Raw genomic sequence first — 25,326 nt, forward strand, 5'->3', positions numbered from 1 at the left:
AATAATTGTAACTGAAACAACTGTATTTGAAATTTCACCTCTTTCATAATAACCACAATTGCCTAGTACATATTCATTAGCAAAGCATACAATTAAGTGCTTCACAGTATTATTAACAGTAAGGATGCTATCACACGTCGGTTTGTTTTGGAAGTATAACTGTTTGGAACAATTTTTCTGCTTTGTCACAACAGCCAATTTTCATAGATCACTTTGGGGTTAACATGGGAAACTGGTTCCCCATTACAAACAAGCTGATAGCTGATTGATTGAAAACGAACAATTTGCAATTTTTTAGAAAGGAAGGAAAACGTTGCATGTCTTTCTTTCAATAGTAAACCAGGCAGAAAAATTGTCCGAAACAAGTTGTTCATGTTCATGTGTGATAAGGGTCTCAGACATCATTACTTACATCTAACATTTCACTTCCAGAAACAAGGGTCAAAATTTTTCAGATGCCATTCACTGTGCCAATGCCTGAAATTAAAAAAAAATCATTTTATAAAAATCTTTAAAAGGATGATTCAAGTATTGAAAAATCTTAGATCATAACTTGGTCATACACACAAAATATATTATTTTGTATACCAATAAAATAATATGTTGTTCAGTGCTGAATGAATTATTCAACAATAGGAGAGGTCAATGGTTGTGAAATCACATCATCATAATAAGAGAATTTATAAAAAATGAAATAAGGGGTTTTATTTTTATTTTATTTAAATTTTACTATTTAGTTAAGAATAATTATCCTACTAACTTTAATTCATATATTCAACTCTGAAACACACTTTATACATCTTATCTTTGGCTACTATAGTCTGTGTAGTCAGCTTGACAGATACAGTCAGCATGATGATTGACAGCCATAGTTGTTATCTTGTCTTCCTGGTACATGTGCAGTACACGTACATGTTTTCCTACAACTTGCATGATCGCATACATACTTTTTCACTGCAGAAATATACAATTTTATGAAGAACTAATTTGCAATAATATATAGCACACATGAAAACAAGCCAAGCATACTTTACATTAAAGTGCAATGTTATGTAATCATTGATGAAAATTCAATACATTAAAATATACTTTATTGTTGACTTTACTATTACTTTAGGATTATTAAAAATCATCATCAATTCCTACATGCTAAAAATAGAACATGTTACATTTAATATTTCAACAGGTTTTTCTATTCAATAGATATTTGATAATATAAGGAGTTAAGTAAATTTGAACTAATTATATTTTATTTTTACCAATTCTTTACAGTTATACCACAATTCATTACATTACGAGTTCATTACATTATTTTATATCATATTAACTTCAACCAAAACATTTCAACACATTTGGAGATAAAAGACTCAAGTACCTTGCATCAGTTTTAGCTGTAATAAAATTACGCTGTACATACTAATAACTTTCTTCTTGAAGTTTCTTGAAAATGATGTTTCTTTTCGAAAAAATTAAAACAGTAAAGAAACAAATTATTTCTTAAAACATCTTTCTTAATGCTACATTATATAGAAATTTAGGAAATGTTAATGAACTGTATATGTGTTAAAATACAATATATCACATATTGCACATATAACATATCAAATTTACTGAAATGGGAAAATATATACATACCTGAAAGCAATCTCGCAATAGCATTTGGTTTGAAGCTCGCGCTATCCACTGGAGCATCTGCATTTACGCTACTTCCTTTACCCATTTTGTGCACTCTTCAATCAAATTGAAACTTGATCGTATCGTTCAACTTTTCAGTTGTTGGAGCAGTACAGGAAAAAAATCTAATTTTACACAGTAATTACTTTACATTGCACATATACTTTACGAAGGCTTAAACGCCGGATTTGTTTACAATCAGATGGCGGTACATCTACCACATACCGTATTTATCCTCTTTTCAAATCGCGCCAACATAATAATTACGCCAAATTTGTTTCTGGGCATGCGCAGTATGCGACATTCGTTTAACACTGTTCAACTCAATGTGCGGTTTGCCATTACGCACCCCGGGTCCAGTTGGTGTGTTTATAGTCATCCTTGTGTGGCTGTCTCTGGTTTGATACCAGACCCCGAATGTGATCCAGTTCACGGGCGGCGGTATAAATTAGTTAGTTACCACAAGACCGGAGATCACACTCTTTGAAACGTTTATTTCGCTACTACTACATCCAACTGAAAACCTTAATAAATCCAATAATCACATCCCCCCACGGAAAGCGCTTTTTCTACACTTTTATTTGAAGTACAACAATATAATAATAATATTAATGACAATAATAAAAATAATATAATAATATTAATACTACTAACTACAGTGATTTTGAGGATTCTCAAATCCTCTAAATTACTGGTATGTTTATAAATAATTTTACTCGGGGAATAAAGGCCTGGGGAATACATAGAATACTTATCCGTAAGGTAAATACCTATTTTATGAAATCAAGCAAAACCTCAAATGCGTTAATAAAAAGCATGTTTAAAACGTGAAAAACCGGTGAATTAAATTCAATTTCTTATGTACAGAGTGTTGAATTTCGTGTTCCAGAATAACGCACCTGTTATGGTAAATTTAAAAAATATTTCTTGAGTAATTTAGGAAGGTTTAGTTTTAGCTGGGATACATCCCTTGCAAAGAATTCCGAGTATTTTATTTGTTTAGTTTTCCAAAGGAGGGAGATATTTTAAATTTCTAAAATTGTCTTTCTCTAAAATTAAAAATATTCAGCATGCATGTGCCCGGTAATTGTACTCGTAATTGCTTTCACATTTTTCTATGTTAAAGCCTGCATTTTTGTATGTGCATCTATCTAATAAGTTATCTATTTATCTATCTCTGTCTCTTTCTACATATGCATATACATTATTATTAGTAGTAGTTAGTAGTGTTAATATTATTATATTGTTTGTATTATTATCATTAATATTATTATTATATTATTGCTAATATTATTAGTATTATTATTACTGTTATTATTATTATTATTATTATTGTTATTATTAATATTATTATTATTATATTTTAATTGTAGTTCTTATACTTTTTTTGAGTTTGTTCCCGCTCAAAAGGTCAAGCTGAACGAAACGCGAGGTCAGAAGAACATATTTGTACAAATTTTAATGTTTTAAATTATTACCCCTTGCTGAGCAAATTTGAAATAATATAAATAATTGTTTACTTTGAAATATCTATAATTATTTCTCATTTTATTTTAAAATATTTATAGAAAATTTCAATGCATTCTAACATTTCAGTTTAAATTTTACTTGGCGCTAAAATTTGACAATTCGTAAATTTTTTTAAACCATTTAAATTTTTTTATTATACTGTATTCTTTTTTCTTCTTTTCCTCTAATTTTAAATTATATATTTACATATATATACATAAATTGCAGCGTATGGATTTTAATTACTAATATATAACGAAACAGAAGCAAGCTTATACGGTTTCCTGAAAGCAAAACTGGGCAGATTTATTCTTTGCGTTTTAAGCCAAGATACTGATTTTCACTTCGGATGAAAATCGAAAATCAAATTTTTCAAAACAAGCTTTGATTCGCAAAGAAGTAATGGATTTTAAAATGTAACGTAAGCCAATCTAATAGATGATATAAAGCACTGCCAAATTTCTAACCATCAGTTTTTTCGTTCCCTTTTGTGGTATAAATATTTAAAAACAATTCCACCTAACATTCGATGTGTCACTTGTCGGTTCGCTTTTTTAAATGATACCGCTCTGCTTATTTTAGGCCAGTGGTGCGCAAACGTTTTTCGACTGCGACCCCTTTTGTAGAGAGAAAATTTTTGGCGACCCCTAGAGAAAAATGTTCACAAATACGATGTATATTTCGCGCATATTTTTCGTTTCATCGAATAAAAATACCATCATATCTGACTCATATTAATTTTATTTATATTTTTAAGAAAATACTTTTTGTATAACACAAAAATCAGTAAATTGCCTTTAATTAGATGTATGTGCCTGCAAGTTTCTAATTATCTCATCGATATTTGACATTTTACATATATTGGTTTTCCACGGATAGCCAAAATTTTTGGCAAGGCGGAGTCTTAAATTGATTTGGAAGAGTATAATCACTAATTAGATCTATCAATTGCTCTTTCTCACTAATTTGAAGAGTTGAACTGCATATGTCAAAGGGAAATGGATCACGAATCCAACCAAGATCGTTTTCAGGAAAATCCTCGAATCTTCTCGAAAAATTTTCCTTTAACCCTTTCCAATGTGATTGGAAATGATGTTTTTAAATGTAAATATATCTATATTATTTTCCTTGATAAAATCGTTAAAGAAAGGGAACATGTCGGTGTTGTTTTTATTCAGTTCAGTTTGCCAGAGACTAAGCTTGTTCTTAAAAGCTTGAATTTTACTGGTTGAAGTTATGATAGTTGAATTCTCACCCTGCAGGCTCAAATTTAAGTCGTTAAGTTTTTCGAAAATATCAACTAAATAGCTCAGTTTACCTAGCCAAACTTCATTGATATAATAACTTGCCAATCTATGTTTCTTTTCGATTAAAAACATGTACACTTCATTTCTCAAATTAAATATTTTCCCATGTGAAAGCCATCTGACTTCGGTGTGTAACAGTAATCTCTCATACGTTGAGCCCATCTCATTGCAAAGTATTGAAAAGAGACGGCTGTTGCAATTAACTACATTAAAATGTAGTTAATTGAACTAACAGCGTCTTGTAATATGTTGTGCAACTCTTCATCCATATCTTTTGCAAAAAGAGCTTGCCGATGAATCATACAGTGATTAAATACCATATGAGGCGCCACCTTCTGAATTAAGCCTCTGAGCCCTTTATTCGAACCTGTTAATGCTGCAGCACCATTAGTACAAACCGCAACACAGTTTGCTCAGGTAAGGGACTTTGTTTCAAAATATTCATTTATTACTTCGAATATTTTTTCTCCGGTTGTTTTTTCTTCCAAACTTTTGCAACATAAAAACGTTTCTGTTATATCTTCATTAGAAATAAACCTAACGTAAATAATTAGTTGTGACATTTCAGTAATATCGGTAGTCTCGTCCAGTTTTAAAGCAAATACAGATGACTTTTGCATGCGTTTTATGATTTCTGACTCGATATTTCGTGACATTTCGGAAATCCGCCGAGACACGGTATCTCTTGATAATGGTATTGTTTTTAGTTCACTTCCATATTCATCGCCATACGTAATTGATGTCATCTTAGTTGCTGCAGGAAGGATAAGGAATTCTCCAACTGTATGGGGTTTCATTGTTTTTCCTATTAGATAAGAAACTTCTAAAGAAGCTCGTAATGCTTTCTGAGGTATTGTTGTAAATTTCTTTAAATGTGCACTTTGAATTTTCAGATTTTCAGCTCGTCTTTAAAAAAAAATCGGCATGTTTATTTTGAAGTTCTTTATGTTAGTTTCCAGGTGCCTTTTTAATTTAGCTGGTTTCATGCTCTCATTTGCTAATTTTTCGTTGCAAATGACACATATCAGGAGTTCTTCATCATCAACAACACAAAATGTAAAACCATACTTAATAAATTCCTCATTGTATATTCTTATTTTTTTAGATCGGGCATTTAGTTCAGTATTTTGCGACTCCTCATCAACATTTGTTCGCTTGTTAGCTGAAGATGTACCCATTTATCCATTATGAAGATAGGAGTTAAATTATTTAAACTAAAACAAATAATATATACAATTTTATAATTTTTTCGAGAAATTCAATAAAATTAACAGAGATCTTTCTTTAATGATAGTACATACCTGATAACAAAGAGTAACAAAGGCCGATAAAAATATAAAAAATCATAATTACACAACGTCACATAATAAAACTCGAGGATAAACTAAAACAATTGCAGGCCAACTGCTACATGCTACAACTTCATGCGAACACTTCACGTCTTCACTGTGACCATCAGATACACCGCGTACCTCGCCATCTGATTGGCTGATCACGGAAGCGAATTTTTCTCCTTTCCCTGCGGTTAACGTCTAGTCAAATAGGCGCTTATCAGTAAAACTGGCGAATTACCGCGAAGAGGGCGCTATCTACCGGAGTGAAAAACTTGCGTCTTCACACTTTACATACATTACGCATTACGGTCAAAGAAAGAGCGGACAGCAGGAATTTGCAATTAAACAGTGAGTGACGGCGCTTCACTCTTTATACGTACACTGTATGGTATGCAGCATGCAGGCATAATGCATTTCATAAAAATTTGGCGACCCCCCAAAAAACTTCTGGCGACCCCCACAGGGGTCGCGATCCCTAGTTTGCGCACCACTGTTTTAGGCAAAGTGGTGGTTTTCAAAATAATTAGATTATTATTTGCTTTGTAGTTTGTTTTAGGATGGTGTTGGCTGCTGAATGCCGTCCGCGACATTTCATTTGTAATGTCAGTTAATTTGAAATTGTAACAAAACTCGAAAATCCTAATCTACACTTTTTTTTAATCAAAACGTGAATTAAGTTGGGTACGAAACTGAGTTACGATTACCTTCAGGAATTTATCAAATCGAAATCGAAATCGAGTCAATGGCTAGGCGGCAATTAGTAGCCAACCGCTACTTTAACCGTCTCTGTTGGTAAATTGCCCTAAGGCGTTGGTACTTAAGTTTTAAATTAAGGCGATTTACGCCGCGCCAACTAGTCGAAACTTGTCAAATTTTGTGAAATGTAGGTGGAGTGAGGGAGATGATTGGCAGGAGCCTGTCACGCGGGTGGTCACCAGCTTACGCGTACAATGAGAAATATTGGAAATATTAATAATTATCAAGTTTTGAAACAGGTTATCTAGATTGGAATAATTAAACTAATATCGCGATCTAAATGAAGACAAATGGCACAACTAAGTGCAACAGATTAGCTAAACAAAATATTCAGATTCATCCTTTCTGTAAAACACAGATTCGACAGTGGTAGTCACGTGGGAGTCACCCTCCCGTGAACTGTCCACAGCCCAATGCATCTTGAATGGAATATATTTAAAGCTAAATGGAATGATTCATCAAAGCAGCATTAAATACCGGTGGATATTATTATTATTCATTTTTCCCAAATCTAAATTCGGATTTCTGATAGAACTTTCTATATTTACTGTGCTTGCGTATTTCGGCATTTTAATTAACAAGTGTTAAATGTTATTGAAAGGCTGATTGATAATGCCAAAAATCTTCAATTATATTCGAATTCCCTAGACTAGCTTGAAAATAAAGCTAGAAGCAGAAGCAGTGCATAAATTATCTCTCAAAATTTACCTCTCAGGATTACTTTCAGTATCAAGTATTCCCAAACCTTTAGCCAATGGACGAAGTGTCGCATATGGTAAATAAAAATAACTCCACTTACGGAAAACATCTCATTTAAAGAAAGACTCAGCTTTGTTCTTTATTTTTAAAAAATAAATCAAAATTTTCGAAACAAGATTTAAATAACTGTGCTAAAAATGGGGGTGTATAAAAAATGAGTTAAGCAACGTAGTTCAGTTTGCTTAACAGTGAGAAATTAATATTGCTATTTTAATATTTTTACAAAATCGGTTCAAAATAAGTATAATAAAAAAATGCAGAACCAATGGAGCTTCTTTATTTTCAGGTCCCATTAAAAATAAGCAAATGTCCGAAGTAATACAAATTTACTACATCTAAGTGCTAATTTTGATCCGTAATGTTATATGAACATGTAATACTTGATATAATATAGTGTTTGATCTGTAATGTTATATGAATTTCTTCAGGTGTTGGGCAGTTAATTGTTTTACCTACTATATATTATGAAGAGTAATACGTTAGCAGTTTCCTTCGAATATTTAAGTAAGCAATTACGAATTAAAATCTGCTCTTAGGACATTATATTTGTTTCAGCGGCTCATAATATGGACACTTTCATAACTAAAATAGGTCATTCATATGAGCACACAAGACGATTCAATATTTGAAAGAGAAACTTAGCTCTTGTTTACTATAGGGAAGAAATTAGTATCATATGGCGGTGCCAAAAACTCCTTATCTGCTTAACATTATACAATGAAAACTGGTGTAAATTCAGATTGTATTTCTGTTTATACTGTACGTTAAAGTATTGCACCAAATTAGCACTGCTACCTTTTTAATGGCAGGCACAAAATATGCACTAATAACGTCTAGTCAAAAGGAGATTTAAAGATTGGTATCCTTCTGTACAGAAGACATTATTCGATGTAACCCTTTCTATAACTGTTTATAATAACTCATATGAACAAAACTTCTGGTACGAAAGTAGTTTGAAGTTTTACAAAAACCAAATTTGCACCCTATTTTATTTTGAAAAGAGATTAAGATTTCAAATACTTGCTACACGTACTTCTAAAATTTGGCTAAGTTTCAGGCTAAGGTTAAAATGGCTCAGGTTCAAAATGGACGAAGAGAGTAACACATATTTATGTCGTATGCAATTTGCAATACAAAGTACATATTATTGTAAACAACTACTTATTTATATGCTCGTGGGAGAATATTCCCTTAATTTCACTTCTGATTATGTTCACTATAGAAAATAGTTCTGTAGAAACATACAAATACATTGTATATCTAAAGAATTTCTTAAATTTTTTTTCAATTACCTCGTGCATTCACCACGTGTATAGCTTCTACTAAGCCATGTTGTACCATATATTCTAAACGGATTAGCTATTGTATTCAATCTAAGTAACATGCACTAACATATACGCGATTTGAAGTCTTTTGTGCCATCAAAATATGACTAAAAACAAAACTATTGCGACTCAATATTAAGTTCTGATCTTGAAATCGGAAACGTAAATTAATCACAAGTTCTGTATGTATTATCACTACTACTGCAAGGAATATTTATCAGTATCCTCATTTATCAGTTAAATTCGTTGTTCGATTCTTAAAGATCCCAACCCTGATTTTAATTCTTATAGAATTTTAGAATATCCTAAGGGGTGGTTTGACAAATGCAAACTAAACGGAAATATTTTTGAAATTTCTCGTTAAGGAATATAAATCGTATTTTCGAAAAGTACAAAAAACCAATTTTTGACAGCTAGCCACAGTTGTTCAACGCAAATGAACAAACATCAGCCTTTTGAACAATAATAATAGTGTTTGGATCAGAATGTAGTTCATACAAAGCCGTTGTTCTTTTAACGCTGATATGGCAATGCGACGTACCTCAGGTTTTGAAAATAGCTAAATAAACATTTGCCAAATCAGTGCCATGCAGCTTTGCATTCAATTTTCAAAAATTTTAATTCCATACCTAAAACTATGCGCAATTTTCTGATTCCCAAATTCTGCAGTTGTGAGTATTCAGTGCACCGTCCAAATGAAAATGCTGTTCATCTGTCGTGAGTATATTCCAAAGTCATTCCGTATCGACTTCAAAGCGAGCAAAAACCTGAGGTGAAAATCGGAGCCAAGCGTCAAAATCATGTGGAAGCACCCGATGGAGTAGTGAACGTTTGTAAGAATAATCTCGATTATATTCCAAAGATCTTATAGACAGCATAAAGGGGTCTTCCCAGCGTCGCTGTTATACACCAGACGCTGATGCTAGCCTAAAAATTTGAAGCTGTGTAATCTACGAACTAAAGTGCAACCTCCTATACTGCTTTTGCATACAGGATTTATTCCTCTTCCAGGACGAACAGAAAGCTATTATCTTCCTTTTCCGTTTGCATTTTCCGAAGGGTTTAACAGCCATTGAACCTCTTAGAATCCTTTTCAAATTCCAAAATTTCCGTGCAGTAACTTCTGCGAAATTACTGTTTTGGTAGAATAGTTCTCTTAACAAATCGCGATCTCGTCCGCATATAGTCTTTGAGAGCAACAAGCACATTGAAAACAGTGTCTGAGAGTGTTTCAAGGTTTTTACAACAGCTGCTGCATGGCGTCGACAATTATTCACATTTTTACCAGGTTTTTCAAAGTAAAACGCTCTCTGGCGACGCTATTTGTAAGTGATGGTTTTTCGCTGTAGGAAATTCTCAGCCCTCCATTAAGTCCGCCACAACATTTCACGATTTTCTGATCAATGGTTTCGCTTGTACACAGCTTTGAAATAGGGACTTTAATTACACACACCCTGCAATTTATTAATTTGAATTGTATCTAACACATTTTCCCATGGAGAGCTAACCCTGCAGAACGCTATTAAACCCTACGCGCAATGTAGTATTGAAGAAACGCCGCGCTTGGGAATCCTTTACTGTATTAATGGCACATAGAATCGGTGCAGAAAGAATTTCAAAACTGTTTTAACAAAAAACAAAAACGGTTTTAAAGATGGCGGTTTCCACCAGTCGCCGAGTGGTAGAGCCCGCCAAATACTGGTAGTGTGACAAGAGTCCAGGCTAAAGGGCTCTCTCTGTGTGATCTTAATTTTTGCGCTATATTTTTGTTTCTTGCACAACATGAAGACGAATCAGATAGTCTGAGAAAAGCCTTCACAAAGGCATCCTTCCCCGAAAGGATAGTGTTCATAAACAACAAAACTATGTAGGAGTAATACGTGCCGACTGTTGTTAATATTTACGAGAGAAATATTGCAAAGCCTTTGTAAGTTTTAACTTGAAAACAAAATGCATAAATAATATTGCAGCTTTGTTTTCTTCAGTGAATAAAATGTTTCAGCTAGTGAACTTATTATTTTGTGCTATATGGTACATCACTTTCATTGGATAAAGGTTTCAAAAATACTGCTGTTGAAAAGTAAATTTTGTATAATTATTTACGGACGCTTTTTTGCAGTGCTGGTCTTCAGCGTTTGAATCCTGTTGATGATTCTTAGCATTATTAATCATCATTTCAATAATAACCGGTATCTGCTAATTAAACGCCGAAATTCGCCTGCAAGTTTAATACATCAAATCCTGTTAGAAATCTCAATTTATATTTTCAGAAAATAAATAATAATCCCTACTGCTATTTGAGTGGGTTGAATGATAAATCATTCCGTTTAGCGTTCTATAAATTCCAGAATAAAATATAACATGGTATCTGGCCTAACTTCATTTTCCTTAAAGCTTCCAACTCTAAAATTGCTTATTGTTTGTTAATTGAAAAACCGTGCTGGTTTAAATATTTTTCTTTGGGAAAATGTCTAGGTTATAGATTTTTCAAATTTATGTCAACTTTACATTTATTTAATTGTCCTCACTCACGTTCCAAATCAAAAATCCGAAATATAGCGAGAATGCATTCGTAAGCTAAAAGCAGTCTAAAGACCTAGCCAGAAGGCAAATATTCCAGCATAACGCGCGATGTAAAGACAATCTAATTACAAAGCAAATAATGAGCTAACCTATACTCTATAACCCCTGCTTTGCTTCAAAAACAAAAGCAGTATCATTAAAAAAATACTACCAAAATATCATCGGACGCATTAGTAAAAATAATTTCAAATTATTTATATCACAAGGGGTTACGCAAAAACTGGTGGTCAGCAATTTCTTCGATTATATTTGATTGTAAAATTTTTACCTCTTTGAATCAAAACTTGTGTTGAAAAATTCAATTTCACATTCTTCAAGGTAAAACCGCATAACTAGACTTAAAAAATACTCTTGCCCTATTTTCCATTCACCAAATAATATAAGCAGGCTTCTCTTTATTTATATATTAATACTAAATAAATTATATTTCTTACGCCTTTTATATACATATGCGGAAGCTTCCATGAATATACTCCACAGTCCATAGAAGTCAATGTTTTTTAATTCGGATTCCAAACATTTCATCAGTATTGATGTTTTGCTGCACATTCAAGTGTTCAAGCAATAGAAATTAATATACCTTTGATAACGAGGATAGAAGATTGCTAGGTCTGTAATTTTGAGCGTTCCAATGGCACTAGACAGGTTTGGAATAGGCTTAATTAATTTGCATTTCTGCCTTTCTGGACAATAGCAATGTACTTAATAAGCAATTAAAATGTTTATGGAAATAATAATTTTCTAATGTGTACATAAAGGTAATTAGAAATTATCATTATTATGGAGGGGAAAACCAAATTTAGAGGGAACGTTTTAGACCATACGACTGGAGAAAGAGTGCAGTCAACGTGCGTTTTTAGGCTTATATTTAGCAATATAAGTGCTAACCTCAAAAAGTGAAGTTATTAAATCCGGTTTCGTGTGTGTGTGTGATGATGGCAAAGCCTCCAGGGCTATCTGCCTAAGAGGAGGGATACCTTCGTGGAGGACTTTCTAAGGGAAACTGGCTCGTATACACGTTACACATGGGGAAAACCACTAAATCCGGTTTCGAGACTTTTAGCAATAAGCTCAACTTTCTCCGAGTCTGTGTGTGAGCTACCATTGCATCGATAGCAAAGAATGCAATCAGTGCTTTCTGTTTGCATATTCCGGCGGAGTTACGGCAAAGACTGCTGTCATTACTCATTAGAGACTTTATATGTTCTGGATATTGTGATTGCAACAACTGATCACATGATGTCTTGATCTCATTTTGGAAAATAAGATGGTGAATTTTAAAACTTAAATTCCTAGCTCCATGCCAAATTCCTCGTAGTTTAGTTTAAGGTACAGGTTAGGTGATCAAATGTAGAATCAAAATCTTTACTGGATATAATTTTATGGGTGGAATACTTTTATCGTTAAGTTTAAAACAAAAATTGTCCAAATTTTATGATTCATAACGAGCTTATGTTATATTTACAAACAGATTCTACTAGAATAACCCCACATACGACTCCTCAAGAAATTCCTTGTAGCATCAAAAAATTAAATGTTAAAAACTCTAAAGATTTTGTGAAATGAACAACAGGGCTATCAAAGAGGCACCAAGAAATTTAACAGTACTTATTAGTACATCATAAATGCTTACCTGCGTTTGGCTTACTTTCCAGCTCAATGTAAGCATGCTGTGAATGTTACCTTTTCAAAACCTAGAAAAAGGTTCTAAGATGCCGGTCAGTTATCGCCTGTCAATTTGCCCCAGTACATCGGGAAAATACTCGAAAGTGTCTTTCTTAAAAGATTGAAGGAATTACTAGTATATCGCAATATTATTAATAACGATCAATTCTGCTTCAGGCATGGTCACTGTACAATTTACAAATTTTCAACGTTGTGGAGACTATTGCGGAGGCTTTCACTAAAAACAATATATAACAGTTTGCTTTCTTGACATTGTGAAAGCTTTCGATGAAATATGGCATAAAGGTGTCTTATGTAAACCTTCCTTCTTCAGGCTTCCTCCTATCCTGATTAAATTTCTTGAATCATATTTGCATTGTCGAAAATTCCAATTTCTTGAGGGAGACGCACTATTAAGTGTAAACGTTATATATGGAGTTCCTGGAGGGCCTATTCTTTTTTAACACCCACATCGATGATTTGCCGGAACCTATTACAGCAGCAAGATTGCAATGGATGCCGACGACACAGTTGCTATGACTAAATCAGTTAATCCAAAACATGGAATAGAAAATCTCTCTCTGGTGCCATTTATGGAAATTCAAATTACATACAAGTAAATGCAGTATAATTCTATTTAGAAGGTACAAAAGAAACCACCCAATGAACTTAAACATGCGGACTGAAAAACAAATGTTTCCAGTTGTAAATTCTACAATATATCTGGATTTAATCTTAGATAACCAGCTAACTTTCAAAGACATGTTAATTATGCGTTAAGCAAGGCTAATGCCGCTTTTATGACATAGAGCCTCTTGGGAAGAAGTTCAAAGCTTACCTGCAAAGTTAAAGGTAAGCTTTGAACAATGCAAATCATTGAAAGGTAGAGACCTTTCAATTTGCCCAGTTCTCTTTTCTGCTATACCAGCTTGGGCCTAGGCACCCAAATCTTATCGGAAGAAACTTTAGGTTTTCAAAATAAACTAATTAGGTATCTTACGAATGCATACTGTTTTGCGCGTAACCAGATTATTCATAATATTGCCGACATTTTCAAGGTCATGAAATTATCCTCGCAAGTTTATATAATTTCTTTGAAAGAACTGCAGACTCTGTTTATGCCAATGTAACTAATGTATCGGAGAACGATCCTACTATTCAGCATTCATTTAAACGTTCTAGGACAATTCCGCATAGTGCTGTATATTAATAGCTAATGTTTACATATTTTTATAAATTTTCAAGTTGCACTATATTCTAGGACTTTCTTAATTTTCATTTCAATTGTATTTTGTAATTATGCGTTTTCTTTATTTTTTAACCCCCCTGAAGTAGTTATATTGTTACGTGCGTAAGGTTCGTAACACAGTCAAAAGTCTTTAATCCGGACGTTCATAATCCGGAATGATCTATAATCCGGACCCTCAAAGCTAAAAACTTTCTGCGCATGCGTCAACGCATGCGCATAATACCTTGACTCATGCGCATAATACGTTTACGCATGCGCGTTTAATGTAAAAGGGACGGTATAAGCTAAGTTAAAATTATCTAATTATCTATTTCAGTTAATGTTGCAGATTGCGTTGTTCCTTAATCTTCTAATTGGATCCGGCTTATTATTTTTTAGACTGTTAGAGCAATTTTATAAAAGTAAGCTTGAACTTTCAATTATGTCGAAAAGAATTTCCGATTCCGGAGTTACCAAAGGATCTACAAAGCGAAAGCATGTTCCGATGTCCATCAAACAAAAAGTGCAATTGCTGCAAAAAATGTATAAAGACATATCCTTTGATTCTCTTATCAATCCGAAATATGTTTATCAGTTTCACGCTGCCCTGCGGGGAGGGGGAGAAACGACGCGGCGCGCAAAGAACTGGAAGTTGATCTGTCAGCACTATTCGCATTTTCAGGGCAAATGTTTTTATTTTATTCGGCTTATAATTCCTTACTAAATGTAGTATTTCATCTCGATGTACTCCGTCTTTGATATGATTTAAATCAAATACCTCGTCATTATAAATATCACGAATACACATCAAATAGTTTCCTGGTTGCAATTTTCTAACTTCGACTATGCGTAATGTATGCTTTACGCATGCGCGCGTTGAAAGAAATGTTTAATAAAGTAAACAAATAAATATAAAGCATTTTTTTTGAAATTTTGATACCCTTTAGATCATAATTGCTCTTTATTTCATAAATTACGGTTTCATATTTTTAATTTTATAATTTCTGCATGCCATCTTACCAGATTTAAACTGATGATCTGTAATCCGGAAAAATCGATAAACCGGAATCGCCAAAGTCCCGACGAGTTCGGATTAAAGACTTTTGACTGCAGTTTGAATGCACACAGATCCGATAACAGGTTGATAAAATTTATTTAAAATTTATTTTTATCAAAAGAAGTGTTTCAGAACTCTCAAATTTTCCAAAGAAACATTCATAGTATTAAACAGTACAATCAGAAAATAAACTTCAAACTACTAAGAACATTCGACTCAATGCATTGCAAAACGCATCTAAATTGCGAAGATCTCACCGATATCTCAATACTCCTAAGTCGCTCTGAACTGACAACAGAGAAACTGATGCTCTATCCGGTCTCATTCAGTTTTCCCCCAGCCGCGAAAAAATCTGCAAGTTTCTCTGCTTCTCGAAATTATTGGAAGGTATACCAGGCCTGGCTACGGTTAGATCTAATGTAGGAATCATTAACAGCTATTTCATTACAATATCAAATGCAGTTATACAGAGAATGAACGAAAGCGGCGCCAAATGTTCGTCAATTTTGGCGATTTCTTGAAATTTCTCCCAAAATATTGGCGGCAGAAAATTAATCACTGAATCCGTAGCCACATTGGCGAAATTTCGCAATTTTAGCGACACAGTCGTTTACTCAGTGTTAAATAGACTTATCCCTGTATTCTTATTTTTCGGGCGCAACATCGTTCCTCTCAGACATTTCATGTTACTCTGTATAGAATAATGCAACAATTTCACATATTATTTCACTAAATTTATCTATCTGTATTTAAAATTCGTGACATTGCGCCCTTCAAAAGGACCGCACGTCCTAAGCAGTGCAATTACTGAATTACTGGACAGGAAGGCAGACTTACAATTAAGGCAGTCAGTGCCATATAGAAAATCAAATAAATACCATAAATGAAATCAAATACTAAATATTTAATAAATGCTTAAATTAACACATTTTATATGCAAATAGAGCCATGGTCTTTGTTTATGTGATGCGTGCGTGACTGACCTTAACCAATAACTCGAATTTAACGAAATGTGGACTGTGAAATCATTATTTTATTTTACAGTTCTAATCACGTGCGAGCCAACTTTCCAAGCTATGACTTACGCAGCCAACAACAAAAAACTAAGCAAGAGGTACAGGCTTGCCGTAATGGTAATATGATCCAGTTTCATGGTCTTGAATTCTAGAAGAGAAAAATTAATTTCACTGAAGTTCTTCAAAATACAGAGTAAAAAGGGGAAAGCCAAAGAAACAGACAGGAATACATATTTGCTTGTCATATGAGTCACACGTTGTGATTGATTTACAGAAGCTGTCACATGAATGCAAAGGACTATGTTTTCGTTTAAAAATGAAAAAGAAGCTTATTTACTAAATCTAGAAATAAATTCAGTCATCACTAGAGAGTTTTAGTGGTGTGTGCCGTGAGATTATTCATTGCCTTATTCTTCAAATACCTGATTGTCCCGAAGAGATACTCAGTGAAGCAATTAAAACCTGTCTTAAATGAAAAATATATTATATACTTCGAATCTCGGAAACTGTCATCCAAAAGTGTTTGAAAGTTCTGAATTTAAATCCTTCACTATAATTCACGATACCGACACACTTACTCAGAAAATACAATGGTATGGAATGTCTGGAAAAAGAACACAAACTTCCGCGTTACTACCTGGTCTTCACAGTTATCGCACCGTTCTATCGAGAAGACAAAAAAAAATTTTTTTTTGCTATAAACTCAAGAGCTTACTGAAACCTTTTAGCTGTCTGGAAATAAGAAAAGAATAAAATTCCTCCCAAAATTAAAATAAAATAGTAAAAATAAATTCTTATAGATTAAACATCGGTTGCTGATCAATTATGGTGACCTAATCTCTTACTCATTTTTTAGTAAACGTATCGTACGATGATGAGTTACCTTTCTTCACTTATCAGCATCATAAAATCTCTTGTACTCTGATTCTATGTAAACAACCAAAGCCTATGTGTAAACACAAGAGGTATATTTAGTACATACGCAAATACTGAGTTAGTCAATTAAAATTCCTCTATTTATATAGACCAAAAATATTTAAAAAAATTTCATAAAATTATTTAGAATTCTGTGTTCTAGCTGCACATGTTTGAGTCAGGACCATGTGAGCTTAAAATTTGGTGTCCCCTAGGGCCTACATTTTGGGCTATCAAAGAACAAACATACAGATTCTCCAATTTTAACATCTGAGACTAGCGGTGTTCATGGCTATCCGCCTAAAAGTGTTAATGAAAAAAAAAAAAAAGCAATATTTAAAGTTTTTCATGTGGAAGGTTAATGAAATAATATATTGAACACATTTTCTCCCCTTAAAGAAAAATTTAAGGCCTTGCGTTCCAAACAGCAGCATGGAAACATTTTTATATTACGATACATTCAAGCACATTTCTAACAGCCCTAGGTTTGAAAACATTACAGTTTGGTGTTAGGGAATACAAAATTGACGCATGTCATGCAAGAATCGTGCCACGGATGTTCCGAAAATGTTTAATGGAAAAAACATTTCCTTGTTTATGTATAATACTCTAATGTCCACAACGGAAGTTTAAGATTGCCAAAGATAATGAATGATATGCAAGTAGATGAAACTAGAATTACATTTTAAAAGAAGCAAACCAGTTTTGAAAATGAATCTCACATAATCATTATGCCTAATATTTAGCAACTAAATTGTTTTAATAACATAACAAAAATTGTAACATTTATTTCTACTCTTTCGCAACTAAGATCTGTTAAAAGCAAAATGTAATGAAGTATCTTTACTAGTACTTTTAATTTCAAGGTTATTCCATTCCTATTTTAAGATAATCTCGCACTTATCTTTCAAAGGAAACGTAGGTATATATATCAATAATCATTGCTATAAGGGTAACATTTGTATGCTTATCAGTTCTCATTTCAGATAAAACTGTGCTTACTCAGATACATCATAGATTTGTCGTTCGAAATGCGGCTACAAATTTGAGATTGCGTTAAGTTTTCAAGTTAAAACAAGCTCCGAGTTTAAAGACAAAATATTTTTGTGCATTTCAGCAGTATTTGATGCTTAATACTCGAGGTTGACAAAAGTTATTTTGACAAGGCAAAGCTAACAAGAGTTATTTTGGAGGAATTTCTGAGAACATCTGGCTCGTATTAACATCACACATGGGACAAACCAAGAAGGAAGGCATCAGTTAGCCTGGGTTCAAATCCCGGATTCTTCGTTCTTTGCCACTGGAAAACTGGTAAACTCGCAGTAGCTAAGAGCTACCTGACACCACGTTTTCCTTTAAAATATCGTCTTGATTACAAATACAGACAGTTGAACAGTTTGATTGCTACAACGTTCTGCTCAAAATGTAATATGACGTTAAATATGTTTTTAAGCTTAAACAGTAACATCGGATATCCCTGTACGTATGAATACGAACTAGTGGCAAGTAGCTTTTACATACTGCGTATCCGTCAGTTATCTAGCTCTTAAAAACGTTCTTAATGCTGGTAACTGGACCTAATTTGGAACCCAGCCCTACATGTCAGCTTTAACTTAGTGAAACATTAATACGACTTAGATGATTTTTAGAAGCCCCTCCCTCAATGCAGAATTCCTTGTAAACTGAAAGTTCTTCTATGCTTTTCATTGCTATATGAACCTAATTCAACTTTGAGTAGTATGCGTAACACGCTTTGAAATACCATAAATGACGGTGCACTACATTTTGAGGATATATTTTAACATGAGAATCTACGCAAACACTTATTTGCGATCGCGTTTCTCGTGACATTAAGAAGAATTAATCCGAACTGCGGTTTTTTGTCTAACTTCCGCCGATCGCCGCGATCATCACGAGTTCAGCCTTAGTCCGCTTGTCGAAAGTAGTTCATTCTACGGTGGCTTAAAACAGTTTGACAGAACGAAAGCCCAGGACAAAACCGTAGACAACTAACATTTTCTGGAAGAAAAAGCAAACACATTTTCGCTTTCTTTCTACCACTATTTTAAACGAGCCAAAAAACTGGCTTTGCGAGAAAACTTTGCAATCAAGCATTTACCGACCAATTATTATTCTTTCGAGATGGAAAATGATAAGAACACCAATTTTATTTCAGTAGCGGTGACTGTTGATGAGTTATACGTTCATTTGTTTTGAAAGGTATGTACTGGAATGTGTTAAACTCGGAATGATGTAGTCTCGTAAATAATAATAATATAAAAAGAAAGAAGTACATTTAAGGGCGCTCCCCATTGCGGTTTATCTGAGTTAACGAATACAACAGACATAGCCGACCCATCTCCCAAACCTGTTTTTTCCCATACGGCAGCAAGTTGAAAACTCTAAACTACAGGCATAGCGGAGCTAGTCCACACATGAAACTAACTCCGTTAGCTTAGATAAACCCCAAAGCTAAACCCCAGTGGGAACGGCCCTTTATTTGCTAAAGAGCGGAAGCGTCATTATGCATTATTCACTTTCAAAATAGATTTGCTTGATTTGAACTCTAAAATGGTAGTCTCTCCAAACATTTGAAACTTATTGGTCATATTGGAACCACCTTTTATGTGGTTACATTATATTTGCAAATATTGAACTTTTTTTTTATTTCAAGCACTTTTGCTACGTTGTACTAGTCATGTACCCGACAACCAAAAGACTCTCTAATATAAGTAACTAAAGAGAAACAAAAGGTTTCATTTCTTGAAATTCTGATTTAAGTTCAGAATTAGCTACGTCGTCAGCGTTACGCAAGCCATACGAGATGGATTGATGTAGAAATGACGCAGTCGAGAAAATGTAGGACGGTTTTTAGAATAGAGAGGAGAAATTAAGAACGATCGCTAATTTAAATTATAATTTTGATTTACATAATTTCTATATCATAAATCTCTATAACACGTTTTTTAATCTTAAGCTTGTTTTTTAATCTTTTTTAATCTTTAAATTTCATTGCTACAGCTTTAATGTTTTTGCTAAAACCGCTTTCTTGTCACCAAGCCTTTTAATCTTTAAAGTAGGGATATGTAAGAGGGAGTTCAGAGTACTGTGATATCTCCGCGTAAGTTTCGCTCTTTGGAAGCACTTTTCACTGCATTGTGGTTAACGTTCTTACTTTGAAGTGGAACTACTGATTCTACTTTATGACACTGCGAAGAGCTGTATGACTATTTTTGGTTGAAAGTTCCAAAAATTTTGAACTGTTTCAGTTGGTAAAATAAATTTTATCAAGCTATCATCCGAGCATTGTGTATTGAATGTTTTATAAACCCGTACTCACGCAACAATAAATTATCAGAAGAAAACAACGAGTAAAACATCGTCGAATGCTTTTGAGCAAAATTATGTTTTAAATATATTATATTTGGATCGTCGTGTCAATATGCTCATCAGCTGTGAGTTATATGTTCATTATGTTTGAACTGTGAGATCACTATACTAATCATGCGTGTTTAACGTGTTAATTAATCTTCAAATGGGAGATTTATTAATGCTTGATTTTTTTTTTTGCAAAATATTTTATGAGACGATTGCGACTTCGAACTAAAACACGATTTTATCATTTGCTATGTACAAAATATTTGAAAAAAAAAACTATTCAACGTTACATGCGTTCATCTATATTACATCAGTGTCACGTCATCATTGTTTTACTATTATGATATCTCTAAATTCCTTTTCTAGACGTGCTGCTGCTCGAACAGAGGATATTTGAGTACATGGTAATCATTCTCGCTCTCTCTCTCTCTCTGCATATATATGCTGACTACATGTATATGTAATAAAAAAGCACTTTTTAGTACTGATGGTATTGAACGTAGAAAGTTGAACCTTAATGGGGGAGCAAGAATTTCAATTGCCTAGAATGCTGACCAGTAATGAATAGGAGACTGGCAGCCGAGGCAGATTTAATCTCCATTTTATTTTCAGTAAATATATTCTGGCCACAAACAAATTGTCATATTAATTGTGCGTATTTAAAAGTGTTTGCGTGTTTAATAGATTTGCAAGAAGAAGAGAGCAGCAGACAACAAACCAGCTATGTCGAAGAGTAGAAACCGAGTACCTCATGTTATGTTAGAGCCACACGAGATCCACTCATAGGGCACATTGATTAGTGTTACAAAACATAGATATTAAAAATGGTTACATCTGTGTGAACACAGTACTTATGAACAAAACTTTAGCAAGTGACACATAAGATTACAATTCAATACCCTAGCAAGTAATTTTAGCAAGTTACATATAAAGTTTACAATTCAATACATAAAGAAGATATATCATACATAATGAATATATTACACTGTTGTGATTGATAAGTGACGACATTGCTCATGTTAAGGATGAAATCTTAAAACAAGCGAATTAGTTTTAGTTCTCAATGCATTTTCATTAGATGATAATTACTGCTCCAAAATTATTATTGGCGGATTATGTTTTAATTCTGGTTTTATCATTGGAATTATGTGGGGCTCATAAGATGTGGATTGGTCTCAAAATGACGCAGCCCAAAGAGAGATTGCAATTTTTAGAACAGAGAAGGGAAATTAATTTACCCTGCTTATTTAAATTAGAGATTTAAATTTAATCGTATATGACGATTACATTTAAATCTATAATTTAATAAGAAAAATAAAGAATATTTAAAAAATAAATTTAAGACTGTCTAATATAATTGTTTTGTAGAATAACATATAAGTGCGATACTGCAGAAAACTGTGAATTTAACTGAACGTTTCAGAAATTCGTTTGCAATATAATATACTAAATTCATAAACGGAAAATGAATTAAGTACATAACGTGAATATAACTAAATACATAAAGAAATTAGAATTAGGTAAACACATAATAAAACTATACATTTAAAAGCAGAATGAGAGTACTGAATTCATAATTGTTATTCAAGTTTCCATCCTGCTGCATTAATGGGCATTCAGTAGTGCATATCTGCTAACATGCAGCATCGCGTGGTTTGAATGGACAAAGAAATACAATTGCTTTGGAGAATTTCATTTGGTTTAGTTCTAAAAGAAGGTAGCTTAAATCTTCACATTTTTTTTTTTTCAATATGCGGAAGAAGAATTTGAAAACAGTTAATAAAATAATCTCAGAAAATAATCGGAAATAAAGCTCAAAGAAGAACCAAGATTCACAATCATTCAAAAAAGAATTCAGTTTATTCGCACTTGGAAAAAGAAATTTTGTCATTCAAGGTGTCTGGAATAATGGATTTCGACTGCATGATTCGAAGCACTACATCAAAAGTCGCCTTCTAGACCAGACGAGAGTTGTTTGAAAATTCAGTGCATTTCCGACCTTTCCATTTTACAACATTTTGAACGAATATCTGTCTGCACTATTTCATTGCTACATTGCGAAAGAGTCTTTTCAGTTCAATCCAAAAGGAATCCCCTTTGCTCTTTACATAATGAAAAACTTATTTCTATGCATCTTCAAGGAAGTTGCAAAAATAAAATATAAAAGCAATTTGCTGATAATTCTTTTAGAGAGAATTTATCGGAAAAAAAAGGTTAGTCATGATACAGATATTGGAAAAGTATATAAAACCACAAAAATGACATGCAGTCTCGAAACTCAAATCTCAGTTTACATTAGAAGAGTTATGAAACCGATGAAACGTTCTGAGACGATTGTGTTTCATAGCTCATTCAACATGCGGGAGAAGTATGTGTCGCAGAGCATTTCAAGTAACCTCTGTTCTCGGTGATCGCCGATTTTAAGCGCACGTTGTAGTTGTACCGTGTTACTGTAAAAAAAAATGGTGTTTCAGATCCAATCGACGGAAGATCAAATCTGAGAGAAAGATTTAAGATAATAAAAAAGATAATAAGAAAATTATTAATGAATTATTAATGAATGAATGAGGCACTCATTACACTATTGTTACAATACAATTCATTATAGGAATTGATGTATTGATTTGCTTTCGTTGTAATGCAATTATATACGTCTTATTGCAATTAAACGCGCCTAGAAAATCCATGCTGCAGTGATGACTGATTCTCGTCTGTCTCTTTTTAATTTGATTTTATCGTGTCGTCATGTTTCTAATTTAAAAGGTTTCAATAATAATGTCGACTGAGTGTAATCAGGAGATTATAATAGAACCCTATCTGAAAATGAAATGCAGTTAAGAAGAAACGAAAGTGAAAGTTTTAAACTTCGAATATCATTGCGGAAGAATTGGTACAAACCGTGTCTACTAATTCTAAGAGAACAGGTTTTTAAAACGGCTTAAAGTACTAATGTTCACCAGCACCAATAATGTCAGCTTCGTAACTGTACGGGCATCCCTCATACTGGTAAAATCGACAGTAAATAAACATCGTTTGTTAAAATAACTTTGTTAAACCTAAAATAAAAGATTTTCTCTACTAAAATTTCTTTAAAATAGAAATCAAATTCCAAAAAATTAAGGCTCAATCCTAGAAGGCGCTGCACAAATCTAGACACTGTTTTCTTGTTTTAGGCCTATTTATAGCGTAATAATGACTGCGTCTCTGTCTAGAAATTACAGATCTCTACAGTTTCGTGTTTGAAGAAAATTTAAATTATATATTTAAACTGAGTAGAAATGCTAGGTTTTATAATGTTACTGCGCGAGATGTTTTGCGATACATTTACTTAAATGTCTGCTGTTTGCTGTCTTTAACATTTAACACGACGAGTTAAAGCTCAAAACTGTATTATTAAAATTCACCAAACGATTTAAAAAATTGAACGAATGATCTAAGTTTATCATTGTAGCTGCTGAATATACAAAAACGAATTAACTCAAAACGTTTTTTGATAAATTTGATTTTTTTAAATTGTAAAATATATACCCAAATTTAACATGTGTCGTATATATTTTTTATTCGATTTTTTTTTTTTTTTTTTTTTTTTTTTTTTTTTTTTTACGGTTTCCTTAGGAACGTATAAAAAAAGAGTTGCCGAACAAAAAAGCCAAGAACAGAAACCTGTTTGCCCTCTTCTTTCATTTTTGTTTGCAATTTCATTTTTTTGATTAACATAGATAAAGCTTATATAGCCTTTTATGTTGAATTCAATATCTTTTCTTATATTTTTAGATGTAAGCAAAATGTGGATTTTATTATTATGAAAACAAATAGGAAGAATTTAAAAATTATTTTAATATTCCTGTATATGCATGAGGCACGTGTACGTCAGAAACGAAAGTAAAATACAAGAAGAATTATATTATTTTATTTTCTTCTCTTGTTTCCTGTATTATACTTTTCGAAATTGTTTCAATAGCGTTTGAACGGTTAAGCTGCAAAGCAGAAAAAGGGATATATGCACTTAATAGATTTGAAAGATAAGGATTATAAATATATTTTAAAGATATTTCTCTCGCTTTCTTAGCGGGCCTTCGTGGTGTAGAGGTCTGCACTCTGGGCGCGTATTACAGAGATCCACAGTTCGGCGTTGCTCATTTTTCAGAATTCGTGGTTTTGAAAAATCCTAATAACTCTAAAATGGCGCCCAAACTAAAAGTTGGTGAGGGATGATTCTTCACCACCAGGATTTGGCGATTGGGTCCCCTAATCCGTAGCTGCCCTTTTAAGGGGGAGTATATAAGGTATTTCTCCCGCCTTCTTAGCGTGCCTTGTTTTTTTCACACAAACAACTGTTTCGGACAATTTTTCTGCCTGCTTTACTATTGAAAGAAAGACGTGTGACTTTTTCCTTCATTTCCAAAAAAATTGCAAATTGTTCGTTTTCAACCAATCAGCTATCAGCTTCGAATGCTGGAAAACCAGTTTCCCCTGTATTAACCCCAAAGCGAACTATGATGATTGGCTGTTGTAACAAAGTAGAAAAATTTGTCAAACAGTTGCTCTTCCGAAACAAACATACATGTGATAGCAGCCTAAACCATTAAAATAGACCAGAAATAATCAATGGCTTAATTCATTATATCACTGAATGTAATATGAGCAAAACTTTCAAAAATCACACCAATTAATGCAATAATTCCACGAAAGATTGCAGAAGACTGCAGTAAGTAACGCTCTCTGTCTACTCAAAAGGCTTCGGCGTATAACCTGTTAGTAACTAACAGGAATAGGATGTAAATCTCCAAAATTTGGAGAACCCATTACATTTGTAAAAC

This window comes from Stegodyphus dumicola, chromosome 11 (genome assembly GCF_044657685.1).
Source record: "Stegodyphus dumicola isolate Sdum_Otavi_A_Nest chromosome 11, ASM4465768v1".
NCBI lineage: Eukaryota > Metazoa > Arthropoda > Arachnida > Araneae > Eresidae > Stegodyphus > Stegodyphus dumicola.